General features: G+C 41.1%; 1 pseudogene; it reads right to left on the bottom strand.

Annotated features, from left to right (window-relative positions):
* Positions 1–714: 714 nt before the first annotated feature.
* Positions 715–15,418, bottom strand: part of LOC120021807 — a 50,076-nt pseudogene continuing 35,372 nt past the window's right edge.

Genomic DNA, 15,418 nt, shown 5'->3' on the forward strand with positions numbered 1-15,418 from the left:
GGCCTGAATGCAAGGCGCTACGTCTGGAGAAAACCAGGCACAGCTCATCAACCGTCTAACACCATCCCTACCGTGAAGCATGGTGGTGGCAGCATCATGCTATGGGGATGCTTTTCAGCAGCAGGGACTGGGAGACTGGTAAGGATAGAGGGAACAACGAATGGAGCCAAATACAGGCAAATCCTTGATGAGAACCAGCTTCAAACTGCAAACGACCTTAGATTGGGGTGAAGATTTATGTCCAAACAGGACAATGACCCCAACAATACATCCAAAGCAAAGCTGGATTGGCTTCAGAACAACAATGTGAAAGTCCTTGAGTAGCCCAGCCAAAGCCCAGACTTGAATCGCATTGAAAATCTGTGGAAAGACTTGAAGATTGCTCTTCATCACTGCTCCCCATCTTATTTAACAGAGCTTAAGAGAATCTGCAAGGAAGAAATGGGAGAAAATCCCTAAATCCAGATGTGCAAAGCTGATACAGACATACCCAAGACGACTCAAAGCTGTAATCGCCACCAAAGGTGTTTCTACAAAGTATTGACCTAGGGGTGTGACTGCTTATGTAAATTCGATTTCTAAAAACATGTTTTCACTTTGTCATTATGGAGTATTGTGTGCAGATGGGCGCATTTCTTTTTTTTATTGCATCCATTTTGAATTCAGGCAGAAACAAACAAAATGTAGAATAACTCAAGGGGTATGAATACTCTCTGAAGGCACTCTACATATTGCAGCTTGAACTATAACGTAGTCCTAATCAAAATATGTTGTAAACAAATTATGTATAGCCAGAAGAGTTGTCTCCAGCAGTAGCTTAGGCTACTTTTATTCCGGTAAAACACAATTTCAACAGCGCATTTCATAAAAAATTTACTAATAAAGCCTAATGTTGCACAAACCATTTTACAAACAGTTGAATGTTGAAGGTGTCACACAGATGTTCCAGATCAGGAAAAGACCCTACCTAGCGCAGTTTGACTAGGCTATTGATATTGCCTGAGGTTGTTCCGCATGCAAAATGACTTGTAGATCAATGACTGTCGACACAATTACATGCTTAGTTCGACACTGAAGGAGAAGAGCAGTTGTCACAAAATATGAGGTTTGGGGTTCCTCAGACAGACACACTTATATCTTAAACATTTGAACCGGGAACTGATGCCTAATCGGTGAATCGTTACATCCCTACTATTTATTCTCAGAGCCTATACCAAGGCTGGTACACAATCATGTATTGATAAACAAAATATTGAACAACAATGTGTCCTTTGCATGTCGGCTGTAGCATTTACTTGTTCGAAAGGACAATTCATCTTACAGAATGCGCAGCGAGTGTTTGGCACTCGCTACAGGCATCATGCGTTTTTTGGGGGGGTTTGAAAAAGTCACTGCAAAAGATTAAAACATTCTTCCCGCACCTCTAAAGAAATGTGATCACATTTCCCATTGCACTTTCTTTTAGAAACTACCATGGCCCAGTTCCAACATCTCCAAATCGCGGAGCAAATGTGTTTGTTTTTGGTACCATAAAAAGGTGATGGAGGGCGTTTTACAGGCGGGGTTGTAACACTTTCTCACAAGCACACAACTATTGCACTGCTCTGATTTATCAATGAAAACATGTGCATATGTTCCAGTGACAGTTTGATAAATCCCACTAATTTGATGCGCATTCAAATTCTAGAATCTCCACACATACCAGAATTTAGTGAGAAATGTTCACATGGTTGATACCGTAAATGAGGCCCCAGGACGTTTTAGACAAAGACCCCGTTGCCTCTGCCAGGGCAGTCTTTTTTTAAATATACAGTGTATTTTGCTAATCTTTATCAAGGGTGCCAATCATCTTGGACCTAACTGTATACATAATACACTAAAACAAACATTATTGACTTGATTAAATCTACTGCCGCCACCCACAGTCTCTTGTATACTACAACAAAACATAATAACGACAGGCACAAGACAACAGATGAAAAACTCGATAAAAACAAAACAAAAATACCCATTTCATGAGACACATTTCAGCCCTTAAGTTCTTAGAAACATCTCATAGCCCCCGTGCTTTGACCAACTGATATTGTGATGACGAGGGTGTGAGACCCCCGACCCCTCCTCCTCAGCGGTTACCTCCCTTGCGTTCCCCTCAGCGTCGACCACCACCGCCGTCCTCTTCAGATCCTCATAGCGTCGTTGTCTCTCGGCCGTGGTGGCACAGGCCGCCGCCACCTCATCGGACTCAAAGTCATAGTCCCGTTGGAGCTCTGGAGCGTTCAGGACCTCCCGCTGGGCCGTCTCCTCCCGCTGGGTCCGGTCCCGAGCCGCCAGTCTTTGCTGCTGCAGCCTCCGTGCCCACGCCAGGTCCTCCGACCAGAGGGGGCGCTCTGACGGACACAGGTGGAGCCCCACCTGGAAAGACCTCACCGCCTGTGGATAGGATCGAAGACTTCCTTTCTGTTAACATCATTTTAAGTCAATAAAAGTAACACAACACAAATGACTGGTAATGAAAGAAACATTTCATGGGGAAGATGAATGGCTTTGAAAGCAAATGTTTCAAGTAGGGTTGGGCAATGCCAACCTTTGTCTTATCGTGATTATGTACCCATAAAACATCATGATATACGATGCTATCGACCTTATTGGCCACCCTCCAAAATAAGTAATACATAATTGCTAAAATGACAGTTGGGCTATAGCGCGGATGAATCATGACGAAAGATGTTGAAAGCCTGGGCCGAGGCTAAGTGCAGGCAACGGCAAATATTCCTTTCTGGTGGAGGAGCAGAACAGTTTTTTGTGTGCCTGTGTCGGTCTGTGTGTGGCGCACATGATGGAGCAGTGACTGTCTGAGGAGGAACGCGCTGTCTTAGTGAGCTAGGATATAGGCCTACTTCATGAGCTGGATAGAAGCAGTCTACCGTCTTCAGAACTGGATAATAAATGCTTAATTTGCCTCAAAATAATAGAAAAATAATATTGTTTCTCTCTCTCATAAAGCTGTGATTGAGAAAAACCTATGCCTAAACTTAGACTATAGACCTTCATTCTTGTTATTTCTGAAAGCCACAAGGACAACACCTTCGTAGGCTAGAATATTTGCGAAATAAGCTACTGTTAATAACTTTAGCTCGTCTTAAAGCTTTTATGATTGGCCTAGTGGAGGATAGGTTATTGGCCATTTGGTTTTCAACCTCGCATGGAGGGATTTTCTCAACCCGCACGGATCACGTCTTTCTTAATAAGCTTAAACTTGATTAAACTTGTCATGTGATTTTTCTATAAGCCTACACTCTTGATAGGCCAAATGTTTCTCTCCCATTATGGAGAGAGAATGGAATATAGGCCATGTTTTTTTTTTAAACAGCTAGACGAGATAGTGTCCGTTATATACATATATATATATTAAAAAACATTGCTTATAATTTTTAGGATATAGCCTAATTCCCATGCATCTGACAAAAAGAAAGAGAGATCAACAATACTTTGTGACTGGATATTGTTCACAGCTTTGGTGGAATTCTCAGCTGTGTCTGGTCTACATTCCTCCCTTGCATTCTGTAGGCTATATAACATATTATTTATATAGGCTATAGCAATTATGAACAGGCAAATTACTCGTAATGTCACTTGTGTGCTGCCCTGCGAGACGTCGCATGACATGCCTGGTGCCAGTCATGTTCAATTAAGCTAAACCATCGTCTGTCACATTACGATGTCGTCACCATCGACAATGGCTGTCGAGCATCGCCGATAGACGATACGATCGTAAAAAAATCGGTCAACTCTAGATGTCAAGTTTCAATTGTTTCAATTGAAGAATCTTAATGAGTAAAAAAAAAAAAAATAGCTTTGGTTGTCGCTAGGGGTCCTGTTTCTATGTACATTGCTGGTGAATGGCCATCTGTCCCTTTCACTGGGAATGGGGTGCAGGTGTCTTGAAATAGGAATCAAGGATATTTTGTTAAGGGAAAGTCTCTAACATACCTTTATATTTTCAAAAGGGCCGGGAAAGATTCAGGGCTATGCTTTGAAATCTAATACCTATTTATTCAACTGTTAGAGCAGACCTAAATCAACTGATTTAAGAGTTAAAGGAGCATTGGGTGTGGTTGATCACAATGCCTGCTGAGAGGCAGCTCCACTACTATAGGGAAAGTCATACGTTGCTGGTTCATATTGCAAATCAAAGATCACTCTACCAGACGGTATACAGTAAATAACCGTTGTACCACATCCTGTCAAAAATGGTGCACAACTAAAAATCAAAGGAATCACATGATTTGTGAAGACGGAACTGTTAAAGTGATCCGTATGCAAGTCTGGCGTACAGTATATGCATTTCCTCTCTATCATTTCCTCTAATTTGATGACGCGACGAAGCATGAGTATGTCAACAATGTAGCTGTAGTCTATCAGTACATCAGCTACGTCAAGCACAACACTTCTCCCCGTCACATTCGTTTCAGTATAGAGATTTACTGCGTCGTTATTCCAGTCTCCATCATTCATCTGACCAGGCAGAAGTACATCGATTTACACATTATCGTCTAACAGAGGAGAAGAAATCCTACTTCGCACAGTAACGGGGCTTAATAAGTCAAACAATCTACCACTAAGTGATGATATCTATGAGTTCGAAAATTACAGCTGATCGTGAATGAAACGAGTTGAATAGCCTACCATTAGAAATGCATTGCTGAATCCCTTCTAGCTATCTCCGACCAAACTCATTAACAACAGACTTTTTGTTATGGTGATGAGTTCCAAGATGGGGGCTGGGCACCTCCTCCTCCCAGCCTAAAAGCTTTTCACAGCAGTAGATTAATGAGACAAGATATATACAACTTTATTTAATTTGATAATTAGGTAACTGTCCCATGGGTATTTCCACCAGGGAAAACCCTAGGCCCTAGTTATAGATTCCTGTTCCCATATGTTGTGAAGCCAATCTGTCATGCACTCTTCCCTTTCTCTCCTGCTCTCTCCTACTCTCTCTCTGTCTCAGTCTCCTGCTCCCTTTCTCGCTACCACTTCCCCAGTATCTTTCCTGGGCTCCATGATGAAGGCAGCATGCCACTCACACTGAGCCCCAGGATCACGTTCCATCCATGGGAAAGAAGACCTTTGCCAGTGCCTGGCCAACAGACTCAAACAGGGAAGCATTTAATGAAAAGTAAAAAGGGAGTAAAAAAAAAAAAAAAGGAGCATAGATCATTTCCCCTCTTATATTCCTGAGGGTCCAAACAAGACCACGATGTGATTCACAGTGGTGAAGTGATTTTACAAGACACCATTACAGGGCTCCACAACGACACCCTGACTTTTATGGTCTGTATCCGTATGTTAAATGGATGGGACTTGCAACTTTCTGCCACTCTCTAATAAAGGAAACCTCAGCTCTTTTTAGGCCAACATTCCTGAAAGAGACTGGTTTGGTTTCCCCAACTGTCACAGGTATGCAAACAAAAATACCATAAAGGCCAAGTCAAGTGAAACTGCCAAGAAGAACCAGAGTTTTGACAAATTAACTCAGGCAAGTCAAGACTCGTATGATAAATGGTTTGTATTCGAACAACTCTTTCAAAAGCATAGTTCCGTCAAGGGTGGAATTAGGTCCTCTGTGCTCCTTAGTTTATTACCACAATAATTCCCCAACCAAATGACAAAACCGTCCCTTAGTTCTAAGGGCCTGCTTTTGTTATAACCCTCTAAAAATTGGATGATTTATTATTACAGCACTATTATAGCATTATTAGAGTTAGGGGTGCAACAGTAGATGTGTTCATACTGAACCGTTCAGTATGGGGATCTAGGGTCGGTCTGCTCTGTGAACCCGAATGAATACATAAAATAACATTTTTAAAACACTAGGCTATGCCTACGCTGTATTGTATGACTTGAGTAAATCTGAGCTGGGGAAAAAAAATGTGATGCTATTCCGTTAAAACAACTAGAGCCTATGCGCACGTTGTATTCGAAATTCAAGTCTCAATTGCCACATTTCAAACATGTCCTTTTTGAGGCGCGGCCAGGAACAAGTTCTGTACGATGGCGAGTGGTGGGGTCGATAAACCAAGAGGATTCTCCATCATCGTTTAAAATCTCCAGTTTGGGAATATGTTTGTTTCCCAGCGGATTAGAGAGAGTACGTCGCCACTGCTGGTTTAGTGAACCGTTAGACACCTAATTATAGCACGCATGCCGTTAAGAGTCAATTCCGGGCACTAGGTAAAGAGAGAGAAAAGGAAAGATAAATGCCAGAAAAAAACTGAGGGATACAGACTAAGAGAAAACTGAAAGGTAGATAAGAAAAGAGAGAGAGAGAGAAAAGCAAACATGAAAAAACAAACAGGAGACTTGAATATGTGATGCAGGAGATCACTGCGCCAGTCCATGTGCAAACATGGCACTACTCAAACAAGTCGATGCACACAATGTCCTGAAACTCGACTGAACAAGCCCCTCTTAAAATAGACAGGCACTTTCTCCTCTCCTCCTAATACCTATCCATTATATGTATTGGAAGTGTGTATATATATTTGGCGAGCTTCAGCTCAGGCAATTTTCAACACTTCCCATTGTTGTTTTGGGTACACTTCTGACAGTTCTGTTGCCCTGGGACATTAGAGACAGAGAGATGTACACAGTGCCATTAGCAATAGGGTTTCTGAGTTCAGAAAGGTGTTTTTTTTCTCTCATCTCTAAACAGCAGAGGTGTAGTCTAACTGTGATCCAACCAGTTTTCATACAGATACAGGGGCAATTTTAGCATGCAAATCTTGATGGGGCAAACTAAACACTTTTTTTTTTTTTTTAAGATGCATTCCAGAAAAGCCACTACACAACACTAAACTATAGATTAATTACACTATAAATGGTGACAAATGCTGCCCACAAACTGTTAGGGCCTACATAAAGCATTCTTAACAGCAGAGTCCCAACAGCAGTACCAACACCGTACCACTGCTACACCTGGCTATCAGCGCAGCTTTGTCTGGGAGCAAAATGGTTCATTCAGCCTAATGTATTTCCTTTTACAAACACATAGCTGATATGGCTGACTTGCTTAAACAAATGTTGTTTCTACTGACAATTGAGATGTACAAACTACAGCATAAGGGTACGGCGAGCGGATAAGATGCAATCCGTAATTCCGATTGAGACATTAATGAGCGAGGTAGGACAGATGTAGTCAATATAACTATATGTTCGGCACTTTTGAAATGTACAGCGACAGAATTTAGAACATGGGCCGTTCTTACAGTATTCTCCCTGCACACCAAGTTAGAACTGTATGATAAATACAGGGGGCATATAAGCAGACAATGAAAGCATTTACAATATTCAATGATTACATTAATCTAAAACAGGCTATAGGCTACATGTGCACCACCAAGTCAGAACACTAGGTGAAATTAATAGGGGAAAGGGACCACATTATTAGGGTGAGGCACATGGGCTACTAACATCTTAGTACACAACATACACTTAGTATTACTTTCTTAGCTACAGTGTACATATCTCCCTGGCATCTTACATCATTTATGCAGCAGCATACAATACATTTTTGGACTCACCTTGTGCTGTGCTCATTTGAACAGGAAGGTGGCGCGGCGGTCCTTCATGGGCAAATTTTGTCATCAAACTTTTGTCATCTGGCATTCTCTGGATTTATGGTGCTTTCAAGACAACTGGGAACTCGGGTAAAAAAAAACAAAGTCGAATCATGATGACGTCAGTGATCTTCAGGTCGGAATTCTAGAAAGAGGCCAGAGTTCCCGACTTACAATTCAGAGTTGGATGACCGTTCTTTTCCCAGACGGAGGTTTTTTCTCCCGAGTTCCCAGTTGTCTTGAAGTCAGATTTCCCAGTTCCGAGTTTACAGTTGTTTTGAGGGCGGCAGAAGTCATGCTGGATTGACAGATTGGCCAATGTTTAATGTTCATCCTTTTAAGCTTGGAAAAAAGACCCTTAAACCCAGACTTCGGACCACAACTCAATTGTCAGTACAAACCACATTTGTTTAACCAAGTCAGCCACATCAATGTTTTTTAATTTTAAAGGCAAGTAAGAAAGACCCAGAGTTACCTCTGCTGCAGAGGATACGTTCACGAGAGTTACCAGCTTCAGAAATTGCAGCCCAAATAAATGCTTCAGAGTTCAAGTAACATACACATCTCACCATCCACTGTTCAGAGGAGACTGCCTGAATCAGGCCTTCATGGTCGAATTGATGCAAAGAAACCACTACTAAAAGGACACCAATAATAAGAAGAGACTTGCTTGGTCCAAGAAACACAAGCAATGGACATTAGACTGGTGGAAATCTGTCCTATGGTCTGATGAGTCTAAATTAGAAATTTTTGGTTTCAAGTGCCATGTCTTTGTGAGACGCATGTGTTGTTCCCACCATGAAGTATGGAGGAAGAGGTGTGATGATGTGGGTGCTTTGCTGGTGACACTGTCAGTGATATATTTAGAATTCAAGGCACACTTAACTAGCATAGCTACCACAGAATTCTGCAGTGATACGCCATCCCATCTGGTTTGCGCTTATTGGGACTATCATTTGTTTTTCAACATGACAATGACCCAACACACCTCCAGACTGTGTAAGGGCTATTTGACCAAGAAGGAGAGTGATGGTGTGCTGCATCAGATGACCTGGCCTCTACAATCACCCAACCTCAATCCAATTGAGATGGTTTTGGATGAGTTGGACCGCAGAGTGAAGGAAAAGCAGCCAACAAGTGCTCAGCATATGTGGGAACTTAAAGACTGTTGGAAAAGCATTCCATGTGAAGCTGGTTGTGAGAATGCCAAGAGTGTACAAAGCTGTCATCAAGGCAAAGGGTTGCTACTTTGAAGAATCTCAAATCTCAAATATATTTTAATTGTTTAACACTTTTTTGGTTACTACATGATTCCATGTGTGTTATTTCATAGTTTTGATGTCTTCACTAGTATTCTAATGTAGAAAATAGTACAAATAAAGAAATACCCTTGAATAAGTAGGTGTGTCCAAACTTTTTGACTGGTACAAAATTCTCCATAATGTCAAACTAAAAAGAAAATTCAATATCTCAAATATCCTCTTTGCATTAGTATTCACTCCCTTTTTTTCAGGAAAGCGTCTTAATTCTAGAGTCAAATTTGGTTGAACAAATTACATAATAAATTACAATAGGGATTGAGATGATTTTTGAATGACTGACTACCCCTTTCTCTGGCCCCCATACACACAACATCAGTCAAGTACTGAATTTCAAGCACATATTCAACTATAAAGAAGAGGTTGCTTGTTGAAAGCCTCAAAGAAGGGCAATGATTGGTAGATGGGTAACAATAACAAATCAGGCATTTAATATCTCTTTAAGCATGGTCAAGTTAATAATTATGCTGGGGATGATGTATTAAACCAACTAGACACATCAAAGATACAGTCGCCCTTCTGAACAGAGCTGCAGGACAGGAAGGAAAGTGCTTAGGGATGTCACCATTGGTGATTTCAAAACAGCTACAGAGTTCAATGGCTGTGATGGGAGAAAACTGAGGATGGATCAACAACATTGTAGTGACTCCACAATTGACAGAGTGAAAAAAAATATATACAGAATAAAAAAAATATTCCAAAACATTAATCCTGTATGCAACAACATATTAAAGTAATACTGCCAAAGGAATAAACCGTTTGGCCTAAATGCAAAGCCTTATATTTAGGGGGAAATCCAACAACACATCACTGAGTAACTGCCTCCTTATTTTCAAGCATGGTGGTGGTTGCTTCATGGTATGGTTATGCTTGACATCAGCAAATACTCTGGAGTTATTCAGGATAAAAATAAATGGTCTGGAACTAAGCACAGGCAAAATCCCACAGGAAAACCTACTTCAGTCTACTTTACACCAGACACTGGGAGACGAATGTACCTTTCAGCAGGACAATAACCTACAACACAAGGCCAAATCAACATTGGAATTGATTACCAAGAAGACAGTTGATGTTCCTGAGTGGCCAAGTTACAGTTCTGACTTAAATCTGCATGGCAAGACTTGAAAATTGCTGTCTTGCCATTATCGCCAACACCTTGACAGAGCTTGAATCATTTTGAAAAGAAGAAATGGGCAAATATTGCACAATCCAGGTGTGCAAAGCTCTTAAAGACTTACCCATGAAGACTCACAGCTGTAATCACTGCCAAAGGTGATTCTAACATGTATTAACTCAGGGGTGTGAATACTTTTTCATTTTTCATTCATCTTTAAAAATTGATAGAACTTCCACTTTGACATTAGACTATGGTGTTTAGATTACTGACAAAAAATGATAATTAAATCCATTTTAATCCCATTTTGTAACAATAAAATGTGAAGAAATCCAAGGGGGTGAATACTTATGATACCCACTGTACAGAGAGGTTCAGGTGAGCACTGTTGGGCACTTTAAGTAATCTTCCATGCCCTGGGCACTTGGATGTGATTTAAAAGAAGAGCCACTTTATTACACAGAGAACAGAGAACAGTTATAAATAGGAGCTCGCGGTAATGACTGGCACATCAGTGTATGTGGGGATGACAGACGAGCTAGGGCCACTTCTCTGCAGACTCACCTCCATACAGTGGACTGAAACCTAACATGAGATACAGATGCATTACACACAGTTGTTCACTTAAACCTTGCATTGATGTCAAAGGGAGAAGTGCATTATGCACTAATATATTTTGTTTTTATGCGCCTGGATCTCAAGTTAGGCTACCTAGTTGTGCATAAAACACAACTTGAATGCTTGTCACACTACAGCGCAAAACCTACCCGGGACAACCAAGCTGGCCTGGTTACACATCCTCCATAGTTGCTCAAAAGGACCATGTGAAAAGAAAATATCCAAGACAGCACAGTTTGTTTAGGGCTGGCACAATAGTATGACAAGCGTGCGGTAATACTGACCAGGTCCACCTCTCCCAGACCAAGCTGGGCACGGCCCAGTGTCTGCCAGCCCTCCCACCACAGGGGGCGCAGCTTCACAGCCATCTCTGCTGCCTGCACCGCCGGGAACACCTCTTGCAGGACGGTCAGCACCTGCAGGTCAAGGTTCAGAGTGAAATGGTCAAACAAACTGCATAAAGGCTCATAATATGTCGCACCAACATGAAAATAAATAGTGTGTGTGTTGTCTTGGGGTTGCGGGATTTAAAACAATTATATTTAAGAGTCATATTGGGAATATGACTGATTGGAAATGTGTCAGTCATTACCCTGAGCTGTTATTTATAACTTTTCACTGTTCCCTGTTCAATAATGCACCATTCTATAGATTTTTCATAAAATTGTAATAACTACCATGACATTATTGAACAGGGGACACTGAAAAGTTATAAACAAGAGCTCAGAGTAATCGCTCAGTCAGGATTGTGAAGATGGATTGTTTTTTAGTTTTTTAATAAAATGCATTTTCAGACAGTGAGACGCACACCTCCACAATCAGTGACAGAGATATCCGAGGGCTGTTTGTCAGTACAGCAGAGTCAGCAGGAAATGAGATCACAGCACTCGGCACCAAAGGATTGATCGCTATGCTTGCCTGGCCTGCGTATGTACATCCTTCTGCGTGTGTGATAGAGGAGCCAGTCCTAGTGATGCGCCTGTGGGTGATTCCTCACAAAACCAGGACAAAAAAATACCCTAATTTGGGGGATTTTCAATAAATTTCATCCAAAGCATAATTTTGAGGAAGGATTGTTGACATATACTTTACATTTTTATCTAAAGGCATAATTGAGAAATAATTAATTGAAGTTGGAATATTGTTGACATTTTGGCCTTACCCAGGACTCCTTTAAGACTCCATAATGTTTAATCTGTAAGTGCTACAAAGCAAGAACCTGTGTCATATGAAGATTTGCTCTGTAATATGAGTAGTACTTTGATTTCAACAAAAAAATTACATGAATTAGTAAATATTGAAAAATATATACAGTAATTTTGAAAATCTACCATTGTCGATTAGCCAAATGCTTTATTATATTGAGCATAATATACTCTACGGGCATTTCAAAGTTTGAGAGTAGGATCTCTGCTAATTTTAAAGTTATGGCCCATTTTATACAGATTGACATAGTAGGCAATGTAATCTTGCATAGCCATACCTCCAAATCATGCTGTTGTCACGCCTCCTTTGGAGGTCCGGAGTATTTTGAATTTGTCGAAACGGCTCGCATGGTCTGCTGGCTACCAGCGGCAAAATTTGATTTGATGTTACATTTTAACAACCCTCTCCCATATGGCGGTAGAAGGCGTATTGTGTGTTTGTCACCGGGTAGGACACAGAGTTGTTGCTTATGTTAGTTTGCAACATTGCAAAACACGGAAGAAAACCTGGAGGAAAAACTGAATACTGTTTTGCCAGAAGTGTGCTCTATACACAAAATCTAGTCGAAGGCATACAACTCCTCCTGCTTGAACACTCGACAAATAAAAGAGCTGTTATGGGGTGTATACCTACAGCAGGGATACAGCCACAGGCTGATTTTTTCTTGAGGTGATGGTCAAAGGGCCAGAACATAATTACAAATTAGCCACAAGAAGCCCAAACATATATAATAATTGACCAAAACATAATCATTTCAAACCTTGCTTACATTTGTATAGGATCACATACACTGAGTTGACAGTTTATTAGGTTCATCACCCTGTTCACAAAAATGGTTCTCTCCAACAGACAGTGAGTCACAGGGCCGTGGCTTGCTATATAAAGCAGGCAGACAGGCATCGAGGCATTCAGTTACTGTTCGATTGAACGTTAGAACGGGCAAAACGAGTGACCTAAGAGACTTTGAGCATGGTATGATCGTTGCTTCCCGGCGCGCAGGTTCCAGTATCTCAGAAATGGCCCGCCTCCTGGGCTTTTCGTGTACAACAGTGTCTAGGGTTTTAGCGAGAATGGTGTGACAAAAGTAAAACATCCAGTCAGCGGCAGTCTGTGGGCGAGAACAGCTTGTTGATGAGAGGTCGAAAGAGAATGGCAAGAATCGTGCAAGCTAACAGGCGAGCCACAAACAGGCAAATAACGGTGCAGTATAACAGTGGTGTGCAGAACGGAACAACTTGTCACGGATGGGCTATTGCAACAGACGACCACACCTGGTTCCACTCCTATCAGCTAAAAACAAGAAGTGGCGGCTTCAGTGGGTACATGATCACTCAGCCTGGTCTCAGAGAATTTCGTATTATTCTTTACGTAAATCCAGGACACTCCATTTAGTATATGTTATGTTTCATATGGTACGCATTAATTTGTGGATGTCCATCATCCATTTTGCACGATATGTTACGAATTACAATTTGTATCATATGTTACGAATTTGCTAAATGTACAATATGTTGCAAATTTGCAAAACGTACAATATGTTTCCAATGTGCAACATTTTATTAATTCCAATTTGTTGTGGCTAACGTTAGCTAGCTGGCTAACATTAGCTTGCTGGCTAACATTAGCTAGCTGGCTAACATTAGCTAGGCTAAGGGTTAGGTTAGGATAGGATTAAGGTTAGGAGTTAGGTTAAAGGAATACTTTGGGATTTTGGCAATGAGGTATTTACTAGAAGATACCCATAGACACAAGTTCATCTGACTCCAGGGAAGTAGATAAAGGGCCTCACTGCCAAAATCCCACAGTATCCATTAAAAGGGTTAAGATTAGGGGAAGGGTTCGATAACACGCTAAGTAGTTGCAAAGTGGCTAAAAAGTAAAAATGCAACAATTTCAAAATGTTTACTAAATCACAGTTCATATAAGGAAATCAGTCAATTGAAATTAATTCATTAGGCCATAATCTATGGATTTCTCCATTCGCTATTTAAGTGCATAGATGACATGTATTTTTCCCCCAGACACTGTTTCGAGAAAGGTGCATGATAATGGTCCACTCGAAATCAAAAATAATATTATTTAGAATACATAAACATATATTATTATATTTAAACATATATTATTTAGAATACATAAAGACAAGATTAAATCAAGAATAGTCTGATGGGTAAACAATATTAGCCTATCACTTGTGAATTATATATTTTCTTATGAATGATGCCCAGCATAAGACAAGAAATAATGATTTTTTTTGGTGACTTTTTCTAATTATAGTCACACACCTCATGTAGCCTAACCCATACAGTGCATTCGGAAAGTATTCAGACCACTTCTCTTTTTAAACATTTTGTTACATTACAGTCTTATTCTAAAATGGATCACATAGATTTTTTTCTCATCAATCTGCGCACAATACCCCATAATGACAAAGCGAAAACAGGTTTTTAGAAATGTTTGCACATTAAAAAATATAAAACAGAAATACCTTATTTACATAAGTCTTCAGACCCTTTGCTATGAGACTCGAAATTGAGCTCAGGTGCATCCTGTTTCCATTGATCATCCTTGAGATGCTCCTACAACTTGATTGGAGTCCACCTGTGGTAAATTCAATTGATTGGACATGATTTGGAAAGGCACACACCTGTTGATATAAGGTCCCACAGTTGACAGTGCATATCAGAGCAAAAACCAAGACATGATGTTAAAGGAAATGTTCATAGAGTTCCGAAACAGGATTGTGTCGAGGTATAGATCTGGGGAAGGGTACCAAAAAAATGTCTGCAGCATTGAAGGTCCCTAAGAACACAGTGGCCTCCATCATTATTAAATTGAAAAAGTTTGGAAACGCCAAGACTCTTTCTAAAGCTGGACGCCCGGCCAAACTGAGCAATCGGGGGAGAAGGGCCTTGATCAGGGAGGTGACTAAAAAACTGATGGTCACTCTGACAGAGCTCCTCTGTGGAGATGGGAGAACCTTACAGAAGAATAACCAGCTCTGCAGCACTCCACCAATCAGGTCTTTATGGTAGAGTGGCCAGACGGAAGCCACTCCTCAGTAAAAGGCACGACAGCCTGCTTGGAGTTTGCCAAAAGGCACCTAAAGACTCTCAGACCATGAGAAACAAGATTATCTGGTCTAAAGAAACCTGGCACCATTCTTACAGTGAAGCTAGGTTGGAGCATCATGGTGTGGAGATGTTTTTCAGGGACTGGGAAAGTAGTCTGGATTGAGGGAAAGAGGAACGGAGCAAAGAACAGAGAGATCCTTTATGAAAACCTACTCCAGAGTGCTCAGGACCTCAGACTAGGGGCGTAGGTTCACCTTCCATCAGGACAACGATCCTAAGCACACAGCCAAGACAACGCAGGAGTGGCTTTAGGACTAGTTTCTGAATGTCCTTGATTGGCCCAGCCAGAGCCCAGACTTGAACCCGATCTAACATCTCTGGAGAGACGTGCAAAATAGCTGTGCAGCAACGCTCCCCATCCAACTTGACAGAGCTTGAGAGGATCTGCAGAGAAGAATGGGAGACACTCTC

This window comes from Salvelinus namaycush, chromosome 26, assembly GCF_016432855.1.
Source record: "Salvelinus namaycush isolate Seneca chromosome 26, SaNama_1.0, whole genome shotgun sequence".
NCBI classification, from domain to species: Eukaryota; Metazoa; Chordata; class Actinopteri; order Salmoniformes; family Salmonidae; genus Salvelinus; species Salvelinus namaycush.